Source organism: Triticum urartu, chromosome 5A, assembly GCF_056163025.1.
Source record: "Triticum urartu cultivar PI428250 chromosome 5A, HENAU_Tu73, whole genome shotgun sequence".
In the NCBI taxonomy this organism is placed as follows: domain Eukaryota; kingdom Viridiplantae; phylum Streptophyta; class Magnoliopsida; order Poales; family Poaceae; genus Triticum; species Triticum urartu.
The window spans coordinates 283,494,189-283,510,972 of NC_141877.1; the positions used below are offsets into that span (position 1 = coordinate 283,494,189).

The 16,784-nt window shown below is 48.4% G+C and overlaps 1 long non-coding RNA gene across 2 annotated transcripts in view; it reads right to left on the bottom strand.

Moving 5' to 3' along the window:
• Nucleotides 1-15,658, bottom strand: part of LOC125508437 (uncharacterized) — a 33,185-nt gene extending 17,527 nt beyond the window's left edge. For both annotated transcript variants that reach the window (XR_015604506.1, XR_007283468.2), the window contains exon 1: nucleotides 15,032-15,658. This is a non-coding gene — a long non-coding RNA (uncharacterized LOC125508437). The remainder of the gene's footprint in view (nucleotides 1-15,031) is intronic.
• Between the last annotated feature and the right edge of the window lie 1,126 nt (nucleotides 15,659-16,784).

The window sequence follows — 16,784 nt, forward strand, 5'->3', positions numbered from 1 at the left end:
TTGTATACGGGGTTGCTTGAATCCTCGACATCGTGGTTCATCCGATGAGATCATCGTGGAGTATGTGGGAGCCAACATGGGTATCCAGATCCCGCTGTTGGTTATTGACCGGAGAGTCGTCTCGGTCATGTCTACATATCTCCCGAACCCGTAGGGTCTACACACTTAAGGTTCGGTGACGCTAGGGTTGTAGGGATATGTATATGCAGTAACCCGAATGTGGTTCGGAGTCCCGGATGAGATCCCGGACGTCACGAGGAGTTCCGGAATGGTCCGGAGGTAAAGAATTATATATAGGAAGTGCTGTTTCGGACATCGGGACAAGTTTCAGGGTCACCGGTATTGTACCGGGACCACCGGAAGGGTCCCGGGGGTCCACCGGGTGGGTCCACCTGCCCCGGGGGCCACATGGGCTGTAAGGGGGTGCGCCTTGGCCTACATGGGCCAAGGACACCAGCCCCAAGAGGCCCATGCGCCTAGGGTTCACACAAGGGAAGAGTCCCACTAGTGGAAGGCACCTCCTAGGTGCCTTGGGGGGAGGGAAACCTCCCTTGGCCGCCGCCCCACCTAGGAGATTGGATCTCCTAGGGCCCCCCCCCCTTGGCCCTCCTATATATAGTGGGGGAAGGAGGGCTTTTCATCCATGCCTTTGGTTGCCTCCTTCTCCCTCTCCAACACCTCCTCCTCCATAGTGCTTGGCGAAGCCCTGACGGAGTACTGCAGCTCCATCATCACCACGCCGTCGTGCTGCTGCTGGAGCCATCTCCCTCAACCTCTCCTTTCCCCTTGCTGGATCAAGAAGAAGGAGACGTTACGCTAACCGTACGTGTGTTGAACGCGGAGGTGCCGTCCGTTCGGTGCTAGGATCTCCGGTGATTTGGATCACGTCGTGTTCGACTCCCTCATCCGCGTTCTTTGAACGCTTCCGCTCGCGATCTACAAGGTACGTAGATGCATCTAATCACTCGTTGCTAGATGAACTCCTAGATGGATCTTGGTGAAACCGTAGGAAAATTTTTGTTTTCTGCAACGTTCCCCAACAGTGGCATCATGAGCCAGGTTTATGCGTAGTTCTCTTGCGCGAGTAGAACACAATTTGTTGTGGGCGTAGATGTTGTCAACTTTTCTTGCCGTTACTAGTCTTATCTTGCTTCAACGGTATTGTGGGATGAAGCGGTCCGGACCAACCTTACACGTACGCTTACGTGAGACCGGTTCCACCGACTAACATGCACAAGTTGCATAAGGTGGCTGGCGGGTGTCTGTCTCTCCTACTTTAGTTGGAGCGGATTCGATGAAAAGGGTCCTTATGAAGGGTAAATAGAAGTTGACAAATCACGTTGTGGCTTTCACGTAGGTAAGAAAACGTTCTTGCTAGAACCCTACTTCAGCCACGTAAAACTTGCAACAACAATTAGAGGACGTCTAACTTGTTTTTGCAGCAAGTGCTTTGTGATATGATATGGCCAAAGTTATGATGAATGATGAATGATATATATGTGATGTATGAGTTGTTCATGCTATTGTAATAGGAATCACGACTTGCATGTCGATGAGTATGACAACCGGCAGGAGCCATAGGAGTTGTCTTTATTTTTTGTATGACCTGCGTGTCATTGAGAAACGTCATGTAAATTACTTTACTTTATTGCTAAACGCGTTAGCCTAAGTAGTAGAAGTAATAGTTGGAGAGCAACTTCATGGAGACACAATGATGGAGATCATGATGATGGAGATCATGGTGTCATGCCGGTGACAAGATGATCATGGAGCCCCAAGATGGAGATCAAAGGAGCTATGTGATATTGGCCATATCATGTCACTATTATTATTTGATTGCGTGTGATGTTTATCATGTTTTGCATCTTGTTTACTTAGAACGACCGTAGTAAATAAGATGATCCCTCATAATAATTTCAAGAAAGTGTTCCCCCTAACTGTGCACCGTTGCGACAGTTCGTTGTTTCAATGCACCACGTGATGATCGGGTGTTTGATTCAAACGTTCACATACAACGGGTGTAAGACAGATTTACACATGCAAACACTTAGGTCGACTTGACGAGCCTAGCATGTGTATAGACATGGCCTCGGAACACAGAAGACCGAAAGGTCGAGCATGAGTCGTATAGAAGATACAATCAACATGAAGATGTTCACCGACGTTGACTAGTCTGTCTCACGTGATGATCGGACACGGCCTAGTTGACTCGGATCATGTTATACTTAGATGACTAGCAGAGGGATGTCTATCTAAGTGGGAGTTCATTAGATGAACTTTATTATCATGAACTTAGTCTAAAATCTTTGCAATATGTCTTGTAGATCAAATGGCCAACGTAGTCCTCAACTTCAACGCGTTCCTAGAGAAAACCAAGCTGAAAGACGATGGCAGCAACTATACGGACTGGGTCCGGAACCTGAGGATCATCCTCATAGCTGCCAAGAAAGATTATGTCCTACAAGCACCGCTAGGTGATCCACCCGTCCCACAGAACCAAGACGTTATGAACGCTTGGCAGACACGTGCTGATGACTACTCCCTCGTTCAGTGCGGCATGCTTTACAGCTTAGAGCCGGGGCTCCAAAAGCGTTTTGAGAGACACGGAGCATATGAGATGTTCGAAGAGCTGAAAATGGTTTTTCAAGCTCATGCCCGGGTCGAGAGATATGAAGTCTCCGACAAATTCTTCAGCTGTAAGATGGAGGAAAATAGTTCTGTCAGTGAGCACATACTCACAATGTCTGGGTTACATAACCGCTTGATTCAGCTGGGAGTTAATCTCCCGGATGACGCGATCATTGACAGAATCCTTCAGTCGCTTTCACCAAGCTACAAGAGCTTTGTGATGAACTTCAATATGCAGGGGATGGAAAAGACCATTCCTGAAGTATTTGCTATGCTAAAATCAGCAGAGGTAGAAGTCAAGAAGGAACATCAAGTGTTGATGGTCAATAAAACCACTAAGTTCAAGAAGGGCAAGGGTAAAAAGAACTTCAAGAAGGACGGCAAGGGAGTTGCCGCGCCCGGCAAGCAAGCTGCTGGGAAGAAGCCAAAGAATGGACCCAAGCCCGAGACTGAGTGCTTCTATTGCAAGGGAAGTGGCCACTGGAAGCGGAACTGCCCCAAATACTTAGCGGACAAGAAGGCCGGCAAAACAAAAGGTATATATGATATACATGTAATTGATGTGTACCTTACTAGTACCCGTAGTAGCTCCTGGGTATTTGATACCGGTGCAGTTGCTCACATTTGTAACTCAAAGCAGGGGCTGCGAAATAAGCGGAGACTGGCAAAGGACGAGGTGACGATGCGCGTCGGGAATGGTTCCAAGATCAATGTGATCGCCGTCGGCACGCTGCCTCTACATTTACCTTCGGGATTAGTTTTAAACCTTAATAATTGTTATTTAGTGCCACCTTTGAGCATGAACATTGTATCGGGATCTCGTTTAATTCGACATGGCTACTCATTTAAATCCGAGAATAATGGTTGTTCTATTTATATGAGAGATATGTTTTATGGTCATGCTCCTATGGTGAATGGTTTATTCTTAATGAATCTCGAGCGTAATGCTACACATATTCATAGTGTGAGTACCAAAAGATGTAAAGTTGATAATGATAGTCCCACATACTTGTGGCACTGCCACCTTGGTCACATAGGTGTCAAACGCATGAAGAAGCTCCATGCAGATGGACTTTTAGAGTCTCTTGATTACGAATCATTTGACACGTGCGAACCATGCCTCATGGGTAAGATGACCAAGACTCCGTTCTCAGGAACAATGGAGCGAGCAACCAACTTATTGGAAATCATACATACTGATGTGTGCGGTCCAATGAGTGTTGAGGCTCGCGGTGGCTATCGTTATGTTCTCACCCTCACTGATGATTTGAGTAGATATGGGTATATCTACTTAATGAAACACAAGTCTGAAACCTTTGAAAAGTTCAAGGAATTTCAGAGTGAAGTTGAAAATCAACGTGACAGGAAAATCAAGTTTCTACGATCAGATCGTGGAGAAGAATACTTGAGTCACGAATTTGGCACACACTTAAGAAAATGTGGAATAGTTTCACAACTCACGCCGCCTGGAACACCTCAGCATAATGGTGTGTCCAAACGTCGTAATCGCACTCTATTAGATATGGTATGATCTATGATGTCTCTTACCGATTTACCGCTATCTTTTTGGGGCTATGCTTTAGAGACTGCCGCATTCACTTTAAATAGGGCTCCGTCGAAATCCGTTGAGACGACACCGTTTGAATTATGGTTTGGGAAGAAACCTAAGCTGTCGTTTCTAAAAGTTTGGGGATGCGATGCTTATGTCAAGAAACTTCAACCTAAAAAGCTCGAACCCAAGTCGGAAAAATGCGTCTTCATAGGATACCCTAAAGAAACTGTTGGGTATACCTTCTACCTCAGATCCGAAGGCAAGATCTTTGTTGCCAAGAATGGATCCTTTTTAGAGAAGGAGTTTCTCTCGAAAGAAGTAAGTGGGAGGAAAGTAGAACTTGATGAAGTATTACCTCTTGAACCGGAAAATGGCGCAACTCAAGAAAATGTTCCTGAGGTGCCTGCACCGACTAGAGAGGAAGTTAATGATAATGATCAAGATACTTCTGATCAAGCTCCTACTGAAATTCGAAGGTCCACAAGGACACGTTCCGCACCAGAGTGGTACGGCAACCCTGTCTTGGAAATCATGTTGTTAGACAACGGTGAACCTTCGAACTATGAAGAAGCGATGGCGGGCCCGGATTCCGACAAATGACTAGAAGCCATGAAATCCGAGATAGGATCCATGTATGAAAACGAAGTATGGACTTTGACTGACTTGCCCGTTGAACGGCGAGCCATAGAAAATAAATGGATCTTTAAGAAGAAGACAGACGCGGATGGTAATGTGACCATCTATAAAGCTAGGCTTGTCGCTAAGGGTTATCGACAAGTTCAAGGGGTTGACTACGATGAGACTTTCTCACCGGTAGCGAAGCTGAAATCCGTCCGAATCATGTTAGCAATTGCCGCATTCTACGATTATGAAATATGGCAAATGGACGTCAAAACGACATTCCTTAATGGTTTCCTTCAGGAAGAATTGTATATGATGCAGCTGAAAGGTTTTGTCGATCCTAAGAATGCTAACAAGGTGTGCAAGCTCCAACGCTCGATTTATGGGCTGGTGCAAGCATCTCGGAGTTGGAACATTCGCTTTGATGAGATGATCAAAGCGTTTGGGTTCACACAGACTTATGGAGAAGCCTGCGTTTACAAGAAAGTGAGTGGGAGCTCTGTAGCATTTCTCATATTATATGTAGATGGCATACTTTTGATGGGAAATGATATAGAACTCTTGGACAGCATAAACGCCTACTTGAATAATAGTTTTTCAATGAAGGACCTTGGAGAAGCTGCTTATATATTAGAAATCAAGATCTATAGAGATAGATCGAGACGCCTCATAGGTCTTTCACAAAGCACATACCTTGATAAGATATTGAAGAAGTTCAATATGGATCAGTCTAAGAAGGGGTTCTTGCCTGTGTTGTAAGGTGTGAAATTGAGCTCAGCTCAATGTCCGACCACGGCAGAAGATATAGAAGAGATGAGTGTCATCCCCTATGCCTCAGCCATAGGTTCTATTATGTATGCCATGTTGTGTACCAGACCTGATGTAAACCTTGCCGTAAGTTTGGTAGGAAGGTACCAAAGTAATCCCGGCAAGGAACACTGGACAGCGGTCAAGAATATCCTGAAGTACCTGAAAAGGACTAAGGAAATGTTTCTCGTTTATGGAGGTGACGAAGAGCTCGTCGTAAAGGGTTACGTCGACGCTAGCTTCGACACAGATCTGGATGACTCAAAGTCACAAACCGGATACGTGTATATTTTGAATGGTGGGGCAGTAAGCTGGTGCAGTTGCAAGCAGAGCGTCGTGGCGGGATCTACATGTGAAGCGGAGTACATGGCAGCCTCGGAGGCAGCACATGAAGCAATATGGGTGAAGGAGTTCATCACCGACCTAGGAGTCATACCCAATGCGTCGGGGCCAATCAAACTCTTCTGTGACAACACTGGAGCTATTGCACTTGCCAAGGAGCCCAGGTTTCACAAGAAGACAAGGCACATCAAGTGTCGCTTCAACTCCATTCGTGAAAATGTTCAAGATGGAGACATAGATATTTGTAAAGTGCATACGGACCTGAATGTAGCAGATCCGTTGACTAAACCTCTCCCTAGGGCAAAACATGATCAACACCAGAATTTCATGGGTGTTTGATTCATCACAATGTAACTAGATTATTGACTCTAGTGCAAGTGGGAGACTGTTGGAAATATGCCCTAGAGGCAATAATAAAAGCATTATTATTATATTTCCTTGTTCATGATAATTGTCTTTATTCATGCTATAATTGTGTTATCCGGAAATCGTAATACATGTGTGAGTAACAAACACCAACATGTCCCTAGTAAGCCTCTAGTTGACTAGCTCGTTGATCAACAGATAGTCATGGTTTCCTGACTATGGACATTAGATGTCATTGATAACGAGATCACATCATTAGGAGAATGATGTGATGGACAAGACCCAATCCTAAACATAGTATAAGATCGTATAGTTTGTTTGCTAGAGTTTTCCAATGTCAAGTATCTTTTCCTTAGACCATGAGATCGTGTAACTCCCGGATACCGTAGGAGTGCTTTGGGTATACCAAACGTCACAACGTAACTGGGTGACTATAAAGGTAGACTACGGGTATCTCCGAAAGTGTCTGTTGGGTTGACACGGATCAAGACTGGGATTTGTCACTCCGTATGACGGAGAGGTATCACTGGGCCCACTCGGTAATGCATCATCATTATGAGCTCAAAGTGACAAAGTGTCTGGTCACGGGATCATGCATTACGGTACGAGTAAAGTGACTTGCCGGTAACGAGATTGAACGAGGTATTGGGATACCGACGATCGAATCTCGGGCAAGTAACATATCAATTGACAAAGGGAATTGTATACGGGGTTGCTTGAATCCTCGACATCGTGGTTCATCCGATGAGATCATCGTGGAGTATGTGGGAGCCAACATGGGTATCCAGATCCCGCTGTTGGTTATTGACCGGAGAGTCGTCTCGGTCATGTCTACATATCTCCCGAACCCGTAGGGTCTACACACTTAAGGTTCGGTGACGCTAGGGTTGTAGGGATATGTATATGCAGTAACCCGAATGTGGTTCGGAGTCCCGGATGAGATCCCGGACGTCATGAGGAGTTCCGGAATGGTCCGGAGGTAAAGAATTATATATAGGAAGTGCTGTTTCGGACATCGGGACAAGTTTCAGGGTCACCGGTATTGTACCGGGACCACCGGAAGGGTCCCGGGGGTCCACAGGGTGGGTCCACCTGCCCCGGGGGCCACATGGGCTGTAAGGGGGTGCGCCTTGGCCTACATGGGCCAAGGACACCAGCCCCAAGAGGCCCATGCGCCTAGGGTTCACACAAGGGAAGAGTCCCACTAGTGGAAGGCACCTCCTAGGTGCCTTGGGGGGAGGGAAACCTCCCTTGGCCGCCGCCCCCCTAGGAGATTGGATCTCCTAGGGCCGCCCCCCCCCCCTTGGCCCTCCTATATATAGTGGGGAAGGAGGGCTTTTCATCCATGCCTTTGGTTGCCTCCTTCTCCCTCTCCAACACCTCCTCCTCCTTCATAGTGCTTGGCGAAGCCCTAACGGAGTACTGCAGCTCCATCATCATCACGCCGTCGTGCTGCTGCTGGAGCCATCTCCCTCAACCTCTCCTTTCTCCTTGCTGGATCAAGAAGAAGGAGACGTTACGCTAACCGTACGTGTGTTGAACGCGGAGGTGCCGTCCGTTCGGTGCTAGGATCTCCGGTGATTTGGATCACGTCGTGTTCGACTCCCTCATCCCCGTTCTTTGAACGCTTCCGCTCGCGATCTACAAGGTACGTAGATGCATCTAATCACTCGTTGCTAGATGAACTCCTAGATGGATCTTGGTGAAACCGTAGGAAAATTTTTGTTTTCTGCAACGTTCTCCAACACCGTACACTTTGGTACGGCCAAAATACGCCAGGGGCTTCAGTACCTCTCAACATGGTGTGAGAAGTCCGAACACTTTAACAAGTGCGGCACCCCGAACTTATAGCATTATATACATCGGCTCCGAATCATGTCTTGGGTCAATAGTTGGGTTTGCCCGGCTCCTATATTTTGGTGCCTTACGTTCCGCTATATCGGCTAAGGTAGCACTAGGAGAACCACTGCGATTGTGCTCCGGTTGAGCTGGGTCGAGCACCTCAATGGAGAAAGCTAAAACTGACTGTCATGATGAAGCGAGAGCTGGTCGTTGTTCGAGAGGTTTTTTCGAGTCCCTAAAGACTTATGCCGCTTAGGGCGAGGAGCCGGCTCTGTCCGGCCAAGGCGTGGATAGCGCCCCGAACTCGGTTTTCCGAATATCAGGGGCTTCGCCGAAATTTAAAATTATAGAATTCTATGGCTAAGTGAGAGTGTTCGCGCATTATAGTCCGATTGCCTTGTTCGTTGGGCTGAGCGCCTCCCTCGAAGGACCCAAACATGGGAAAAAGAGCGCTCAGATTTATCCTCGAACACCCCAGCACTAGCGGCACGGGGGCAGAAGCCGACGACTCGCCATCTCTCAGAATTGATAAACAGCCGCACAGAAGGTAATATTTTAAATTCAAACAGCATTGCTTAGCGCATATGAACAAGTTTTCAGCGCATAGGACAAAACGAGCGAGTTTTACTCAAAAATTACATCCATAAAACTTTCATCCGCCACAAGGCGGGCACCCTTCAGAACATCCTTATAATAATTCTCGGGCTTGCGATGCTGTTTCCCCGGCGGTGGCCCATCCTTCACAAGCTTCTCAGCATCCAGCTTACCCCAGTGCACCTTAGCACAGGCAAGGGCCCTACGGGCACCTTCAATGCAGACGGAGCGCTTGATGACTTCGAGCCTTGGACAGGCCTCCACCAGCCGCCACACCAGCCCGAAATAGCTCCCAGACTGAGCCTCTCCAGGCCACAGCCGAACTATAAGGCCCCTCATGGCCTGTTTGGCCGCCTTGTGGAGCTCGACCAGTTGCTTCAGCTGGTCGCTCAGGGGCACGGGGTGTCCGGCCTCAGCATACTGAGACCAGAACACCTTCTCTGTCGAGCTGCCCTCCTCGGCTCGATAGAATGCGGCAGCATCAGACACACTCTAAGGAAGATCTGCGAACGCGCCTGGAGAACTCCGGATTCGGGTTAGTAACAAGTAACTCACGCTTATGTGTTTGCTTTGCGTAAAGAATGCCTTACCCGCCGCTATCTTCTTCACCTCATCCAACTCCTGGAGGGTCTTCTGGGATTCGGCCTTGGCAAACTTGGCACTTCCAATAGCCGCCGCGAGCTCGGACGCTCGCGTCCTTGAGTCAAACTCCAAACTCTCATGTTTTTCATGAGAGCCTGGAGCTCTTGCCGCACCTCGCCAACCTCGGCCTCATACTTTTCTCGCTCGGTGCGCTCCGTGGCCACCCTCTTCTCGGCCTCGAGCAGCGCTTGCTTAAGGGTCGCCACCTCAGACGTGGCCCCTACAATAGCCACGATAATCCTGTCATTTTTTGCAATTGCACCTTTTTATATATATTTAAACAAGGTATTTCTTACCTTCATTGTCCTCGAGCTGCTTCTTGGCACGTCCGAGCTCTTGCTCGGACCGCTCAAGGTTCTGCTTTAGCGTGTCCACTTCCGCAGTCAGTGCGGCGGACGCCAGCAGGGAAGCCTGCACACGCATATTGACTCCTTTTTGTTAGACTCCTGCAAATTTTATTTGATCCTCTATTCGGCTTTTCTTCCCGAACGCCAAACAGAGCATCAGGGGCTACTGTCTATGCGGTAATATTATTTACACATACTTTACTTACCTCAAAGCCTGTTAAAAGGCTAGTACAAGCTTCTGTCAGTCCGCTCTTGGCGGACTGAACCTTCTGGACCACCGCACTCATAATGGTGCGGTGCCCCTCGTCGATGGAGGCGCCTTGGAGCGCCTCCAACAGATTGTCCGGCGCCTCCGGTTGGACGGAGGTTTCCGGCACGGTGGACTTGCTCCTCTTGGAAGGAGGTCCCCCGCCGGACTCTGGAACCTTTGAAGGTTCCGGAGCGGTGTCCGGCCTAGGGCCGGACTTGGAGCCCTGGGGGGTTTCATCCCCTTTACTCCTGGAGTCCGGAAGGTTGCCTCGCGACGCCTCCAGGACCACCTCCTCCCGGATTGGAACCTGTTGGGACAACACTTCGGTGTCGTCCGTAGGGCGGGGGGAGGAAGCCGTCGGAAGCGAGTTCACCTCCGACGAGTCCAGTGAGCCGCTCGACGACGTGTCGAGCCGGTCTTTGGGGGGGCTGCATAAACACATTCGACATAAGGGAAAGCTGTGCATTAAACGAATACTATGAATTACTCTGGTATCCGGATAGTTACGATTTGGCCAGGGGCTTGGCCCTGGGCGCCCACTCCTCTCCGCCGTCGTCGGCGTCGGTGGAGTAGTCCGGAGAAAGGGTTCTCCCCTTCTTGGACCCTTCGGCCTCCCCAGTTGGGGCGGCCTTCCTTTTCTTCCCTTCCCCCGCTAGAGGGGGAGGGGTCTCTTCTTCCTCCTCCTCGTCTTCACGGGAGGAGTGCGTCTTGGATTCGTCGGATGAGGAATCCGACACCTCCGGGCGACGGGCACTCTTTCGAGTCCCCGTGGCCTTCTTCTTGACCTTCTTCTCCGGCACCACATAGGTTGCCGGAGCCAGCAGCTTCGCCAATTGGGCATCGGCTGGGTCTTCGGGCAAAGGTGCCGGACAGTTGATCCGTCCGGACTTCGCCTGCCAATCCTGTCAAAGGTAAGGGAGCTTAAATCCCGCACGGAGTTAAACTATGAAAAACTAGTGCCCTGTAAAAGGTACAAACAAACTTACCACACTAGCGTGACGCTGCGCGCTGAATCCGCGATCCTCGGTAGCGGATGCGGGAGCATCGGCGCCCTTGAAAAGCACCTTCCAGGCATCTTCGTACGTCGTATCGAAAAGCCTGCTCAAAGTTCGGTGCTGCGCCGGATTGAACTCCCACAGATTGAAGGCCCGTTGTTGACACGAGATGCTCAGGCGGATGTGCATAACCTGGACTACGTTGACGAGCCTGAACTGCTTGTCCACCAGGGATTGGATGCATGTTTGCAGTCTGGTCACCTCCTTTTGGCTGCCGCATGACAGGCCCGTCTCTTTCCAGGACCTGAGCCGCGTTGGGGGTCCGGACCGGAACTCGGGGGCTGCGACCCACTTAGGGTCGCGCGGCTCGGTGATGTAAAACCATCCCGATTGCCACCCCTTCAGGGTCTCCATAAAGGAGCCCTCGAGTCATAGGACGTTGGCCATCTTACCCACCATGGCGCCTCCGCACTCCGCCTGATTGCCGCGCACCACCTTCGACTTGACGTTGAAAGTCTTGAGCCATAGGCCGAAATGGGGGCGGATGCGGAGGAAAGGCTCGCACACGACGATAAACGCCGAGATGTTGGGGACAAAATTCGGGGCCAGATCGTGGAAATTCAGGCCGTAGTAGAACATGAGCCCCCGGACAAATGGATGGAGAAGGAAACCTAGTCCGCGGAGGAAATGGGGGAGGAACACCACCCTCTCATGGGGCCTAGGGGTGGGGATGAGCTGCCTCTTTTCGGGAAGCCGGTGCGCAATGTCGTTAGACAAGTATCCGACCTTCCTTAGTCTTTTGATGTGCCCCTCCGTGACGGAGGAGACCATCCACTTGCCTCCCGCTCCGGACATGGCTGGAGAAGGTTGAGGTGGGGAGTGCGGACTTGGGCGCTGGAGCTCGAGTGCGCGAGAATGGATAAACAAGGGGGGAAGAAGGCGTAGGTGAAAAGGTGGATCCTTATCCCCTCATATAGGTGGACGCAACTACGTGTCCCCACCAGCCTGGTAAAACTCGCTTATCTCCCAAGCGCCGTAATCAATGGCGCGGTTGGGTTACCCATGCCCGTATCGATGAGAATCCCGGAATAAGGGGACACGATCTCTGCTTTAACAAGACGTGCCAAGGAAACCGCCTCGCATAACGCGATGAGATGGGACAGTAAAACGGTTCGAATAAAAGCTTGACCGTGGTGTTATGTCACACTACGAAATACGTCAGCAGATTAGATTTGTGTAAATATTATTCTCTCTACGGCAATATGTGGGAACTTATTTTGCAGAGCCAGACACTATTTTTGTGTTCAAAATCTTCTATGAAGTACTTGGAGGAGGAACCCGCCTTGCAATGCCGAAGACAATACGCGCGCCGGACTCGTCGTCATTGAAGCCTAGTTCAGGGGCTACTGAGGGAGTCCTGGATTAGGGGGTGTTCGGATAGTCGGACTATACCTTCAGCCGGACTCCTAGATTATGAAGATACAAGATTGAAGACTCCGTCCCGTGTCCGGGAGGGACGTTCCTTGGCGTGGAAGGCAAGCTTGGCGATACGGATATGCAGATCTCCTACCATTATAACCGACTCTATATAACCCTAACTCTATCCGGTGTCTATATAAACCGAAGGGTTTTAGTCCATAGGACAACATACACATCAACAATCATACCATAGGCTAGCTTCTAGGGTTTAGCCTCTTCGATCTCGTGGTAGATCTACTCTTGTACTATCCATATCATCAATATTAATCAAGCAGGACGTAGGGTTTTACCTCCATCGAGAGGGCCCGAACCTGGGTAAAACTTCGTGTCCCTCACCTCCTGTTACCATCCGGCCTAGACGCACAGTTCGGGACCCCCTACCTGAGATCCGCCGGTTTTGACACCGACACTCATCGAGATGGGCTTGCAAACTCTTTGTCGCCTATTGCAATAATTTCGGTCTCATCGAGATATGCAATCGGTCCCACCGAGTTTGATTGACCAACTCTCTGTTTCGCTTATTAGCAAAATCGGTCCCACCGAGTTTGTGTAATCGATCGAATCGAGATGAGGTTTTACCCAAACCCTAGCACATTGGTCCCACCGAGTTGATCATGTCGGTCCCACCGAAATACCTAACGGTCACATTATGAACCAAATCGGTCCGACCGAGTTTTCTGATTCGGTCCCACTGAGTTTGGTGATTTGTGTGTAACGTTTAGATTTTGTGTGGAGGCTATAAATACCCCTCCACCCACTCTTCATTAGTCAGGAGAGCCATCAAAACATGCCTACACTTTCAGTATACATTTTCTGAGAGAGAACCACCTACTCATGTGTTGAGGTCAAGATAATCCACTCCAACCACATAAATCTTGATCTCTAGCCTTCTCCAACTTAATTTCCACTCAAATCATATTTTCACCAAATCCAAATCTATGAGAGAGAGTTGAGTGTTGGGGAGACTATCATTTGAAGCACAAGAGCAAGGAGTTCATCATCAACACACCGTCTATTACCTTTTAAAGAGTGGTATCTCCTAGATTGGTTAGGTGTCACTTGGGAGCCTTCGTCAAGATTGTGGAGTTGAAGCAAGAAGTTTGTATGAGAAGGAGATCGCCTACTTCATGAATATCTACCCTAGTGAGGCAAATCCTTCGTGGGCGATGACCATGATGGGATAGACAAGGTTGCTTCTTTGTAGACCCTTCGTGGACTCGCGCAACCGTTACCTTTTATAGGTTGAAGTCTCCATCAACATGGATGTACGATAGCACCACTTATCGGAACCACGCCAAAAATCTCCATGTCTCCATTTGCGTTTGCACACTCCAATCCCATCTCTTTACATTCTTGCAAATTGCATGCTTTACTTTCCGCTGCTCATATACTCTTGTGATACTTGCTTGATATGTATTGTGGATGTTTAAACTTATGCTAAAACTGGACCTTAACTTGAAGAAAATAAAAACTACAACTTTTTCTTGTTAAGAGTCTATTCACCCCCTTCTAGACACCTTTTCTCGATCCTTTCAAATAGCGAAGAATTAAATTCCTTCTTATTCACAACATTTGGACCATCACGCACACACCAATAATTTCTGTAGTTTATCATCCATCGTACTGCCATTAGCACTGCACACAAACCACCATTAGTACTGCCATTAGTACAACAATAGTTTCTGAAGACAGACATCCATTACCCTGACCCAAAATACTCACACGGATCTGATGTATTAGCTTTGTAGCTGAACCGTTCTAATGTATGTAGCACATCGATGTTTATTTTAACCTCATTTAGTGCTTTTTCTCGGGAGGAAATTCGTTAAACAAAACATGTGCAAAACATTTTTCAAAACCATCTAAGTGCCAAAAACCAAAACAATAAAGTCAGCTCTAAAAAACGATCCTACCTTTTTCAGTAATGTGCCAACATATGAACACAACATAATTTTTTTTTGCATAGATCAGTCAAAGCACAATCATGCTATCAGTAAACTAGGAACAAACAAAGTTGTTTCTACCTGCACAGGAAGAAACAATCCAAGTGTGGTGCGAATTGCTTGAAGAAGCATGGAAGAGATCCCTACATGGACTAGTGTGAGCACCAAAACTGGACTGGGTAGGAGGAGGGGGGCTGCAGGGGAGTCGCCGGTGGGGAGAAGCAAAGAGAGCAACACGTATGAGGTGGCACAAACATCCCCTTTTTCTCGACTTCGAACTTCTGTATTTTTTTCTCTAAGCTTACCTCTGTCGAGATCTGAACTGATTAGTGTTACAAGTACATGAACAACTCAATGAGCTGATGTAAGGACATATAAAAAAGACTACACCAATACTGAAAAACTGAAGAATAGCTGAAGTCCGAGAGAAAGACGAGCCTAAGTTCAAAATACACAAACATAAGCTTAAGCTGCAAGCTCCATGTTCCAGCTTGTAGATGATTCATTTTAATGTCAAATTCCTTAGTCCAACATTAAAGTAACACACGTGACTGATCAGCACACAAATCATAATACCAATCCTGTTGACTTTTGTTGACTGAAGTACAGATGTGCATGCATACCTTGACAGTAATCTGAGACGAGCACGACAAGGTCCCGACGGACCCCCTCCTCGCTTCCGCCGCTGACGGCCATCAGGGACACCGCGGCGAGGAGGGCGTCCCAGTCCCCTAGCTCGCAGACGGAGGGGTTGGGCGCCGGCGGTGCGGCGCTGGTATCTCGGGGGGTGAAGGTGGACAAATCTCGGGGAGGAAGTCGGCCGGAGCGTGGGGAGGAAGGTGACCGGAGGCGGGGGAGGGAGGAGGCCGGAGCGCGGGGAGGGAGGCGGCCGGAGGTGAGGAAGGGAGGAGATCGGAGCGCAGGGAGGAAGGCGGCCGGAGCACGGGGAATAAGGCGACCGGAGGCAGGGGAGGAAGGCAGCCGGAGCGCGGAGAGGAAGGCGGCCGGAGCGCGGGGTTGGGAGGAGGTCGGCGCGCGAGGAGGAATTTGACCGGAGCGCGGGGGAAGGAGGAGGCCGCCGTGCAGGGTGTATGGCGCTTGCCGGCGCGAGGCAAGGGCTGCGCAGGCATGGGAGGGACGTAGGCGGCTGGGTTCGTGGGGAGTGACCGAGTGAGGCAGGGTGGTTACAGGGAAGGAGACAAGGAGAGGAGGCGCCAAAGGAAGGGGAATCCTTCTCCTCTTCCACTTGGTGGAAGAAGGGAACGATTCCTTCCCTTGCCCAGTTCGGTCTAGGCCTGCTATAGCCCTGTGGCATCCTTTGTTTTTTCGGATGTTTCCGAAATCCATTCCGATAACCTCGGAAATTTTTTATATATAGATTTGGACTCTTCAAAATTATATTATACCTTTTTAAAATTCCTATAACCCTTCTGGAATCATCCGAAACACTTTTAGAACTATCAAAAACTCTTTTGGTGCTCTTTTTAACTCATTTCTCATTTCACTAGTAATTTGGACTAGAATACGTTAAGTGTGTGACCCTACAGGTTTGGAAATAAGCGGACATGTCCCGGAACCCCTTCCGGATAATAGTTAACAACGGGATCTAGACACCCATTAACTCCCACGTATTCACAAAATTCCCGAGTGAACCTTTGTTTATGAATATCATTCCCTTTGCTTCGTGATACGTTTACGAAACCCAACGAGAGATTATCGTATCCCCGTGATCAATTCCTCGATCACTATACCGGTTATTGTTACCGGTTTCATTCTCTTTACCCGTGTCCGTGTTACGGTATCCCGTGATCATAATCAAAAGTGTCTGGCCAGACGATAATGACACTGTAACACTGAGTGTGCCCAGAAAGTATCTCTCTATTGTGAGAGGAGCAAATCCCAGTCTTGAACTACCGTTGCCAAGAATATGTTTCCGGTATACCAGTAAGCCACCTTTATTCACATCCATTTATGGAGTGACATGTGGTAAACCCCAACCTAACCATCCGATATGTTGATATGCAACATTCTCATTGTCTAAGGAACAATACAAACGTGAACAAGTTATATGAATTACCAACAACATAACAATGATGACATCTCTGAGTAATTCATAAGTTGGGTCTATCCAACTTCGTTTTCATCATGAAAATGGTGTTCTCATATATTTATAGCATCTTGTTACACTAACAATGTTCATAATCAGGAAAACAAGATCATCATCAATACATGAGCTAGTCTTAGAGGCTAGACTAGGGATCTCTTGGTGTTTATATTTCCACACATGTATTTGGGTTTTCCTCTCAATCTCATATTCAAGAACCAACAATAACATTTATTATTGCCTCTAGGACATATTTCCAATGTTAGGTCAAC